This window comes from Kryptolebias marmoratus, linkage group LG17 (genome assembly GCF_001649575.2).
Source record: "Kryptolebias marmoratus isolate JLee-2015 linkage group LG17, ASM164957v2, whole genome shotgun sequence".
Classification (NCBI taxonomy): domain Eukaryota; kingdom Metazoa; phylum Chordata; class Actinopteri; order Cyprinodontiformes; family Rivulidae; genus Kryptolebias; species Kryptolebias marmoratus.
The window spans coordinates 4,355,196-4,356,883 of NC_051446.1; the positions used below are offsets into that span (position 1 = coordinate 4,355,196).

The following is a 1,688-nucleotide window of genomic DNA, read 5'->3' on the forward strand; positions in this document are numbered from 1 at the left end:
TTATGGTCTGTTAATCATTACATCAACCTCTCCAGGGAAGGACTGAAGGTGGAAATTAGCATTTTTTGTATATAATCAGGTATCTATCCTTTTAAAATGTTAGTAAAATGTAAAATTGTATCTATGTGAATGAATATATAATATAATTTTATAGTTATGAGTGCACTTAAAATATTTCATTTATCAATCAAGAAAATGCAGAGAATTTTTGTTTTAAATTTTTTGCAATAAAAAATAAAGTAAAGTATGGCCTTTGGGAGGTTTTTTGTCTGCTTTTACACTTGCTTCAAATAGTGACTCATGTACTGTATGTAGACTGTTGCATATATTAGTCACAAGAACAATTTTATAGACTTTGCATTCATAGTTGTGCTAGAACTAAAGTTAGACCAAAGGAACTGATACAATTGCAAGCCTTTAAGTTAGTTATTTGAAGATTTTTAATGAGTCAGATTCCAGAGATGTGGTTACAGCAGTTGCACGGGCAGGTAGAGGGGCCCATTTGGATTTTTTGTCATGGGGCCCAAAATTTCTGGCCACGCCCCTGCTGTTGGCACGCACCCTCGCGCTGTGATCAACGTGTCAAGTTGATGCGGGTGGGAAAAAAACATGCATTAAAAATGGTGTATTTTACAATAAACAAGCGGAGCTTAGCCTGGGGGTGGGGGAGGGAAAGCCTGGTGGCTTGTAATACACTGGGGAAAACCTTGCACAAAATGACACATTACTGGGATGTAGATATTTATGTCAGTTGATAAGCCAGCAATTAACTTGTCTTATCATCCATTCATAAAATTTAGACAAAGGTTCATTGGTGTGCTGTAATGTGATAAGATCATGTTCAGCTTGCAAAGACATGCCTTCCGTAAAGGTCTCTGTCTGCTTTAAAGTTGTGTATTAGGAATGTAAAAACCCAATGCCCTCAGATAACCTGACCAGGTTCTCTCTTGTAGACTTTTCTGATGGACCTATAAGAAATATTCTCCCCCCTTATAAAAGCCTCCATTGCTTCCCACAACAAGGAGGCTGCGACCTCTGGGGTCTTAACCTGAAAGAAAAAATCTATTTGTTTAAAGACAAAACTGACAAAGTCATTATCTAGGAGTAGAAGTGTGTCTCTTGTAAGTAAAATATATGAGAATCATGATGGTGTTGATCGTGCAAAACTTTACTGCATTTGAATGGATTGTTTAGGCCCTTCCAGTTTACTCTAGCAAACCTAATATCCCCACAAAATAAACAAAGAAGAAAGAAAGAAAGAATAGTAATAATTTCAGATGTACAGTGGGGAGAACAAGTATTTGATACACTGTTGATTTTTCAGGTTTTCCCACTTGCAAAGCTTGTAGATGACTGTAATTTTTATCATAGGTACTCTTTAACTGTGAGTGATGGAATCTAAAACAAAAATCTAGAAAAATACAATGTATGATTTTTAAATAATTAATTTCCATTTTATTGTGTGAAATAAGTATTTGATACACCAGAAAAATGAAACTTAATATTTGGTACAGAAACCTTTGTTTGCAATTACAGAGATCAGACGTTTCCTGTAGTTCTTGACCAGGTTTGCACACACTGCAGCAGGGATTTTGGCCCACAACTCCATACAGATCTCCTCCAGAGCCTTCAGGTTTCGGGGCTGTCGCTGGGCCACACAGACTTTAAGCTCCCTCCAAAGATTTTCT

General features: G+C 36.7%; 1 protein-coding gene across 9 annotated transcripts in view; it reads right to left on the minus strand.

Moving 5' to 3' along the window:
• The window catches only part of mcm9 (minichromosome maintenance 9 homologous recombination repair factor), a 35,097-nt gene that overhangs the window by 22,762 nt on the left and 10,647 nt on the right, over positions 1-1,688 (minus strand). The window lies entirely within an intron of this gene.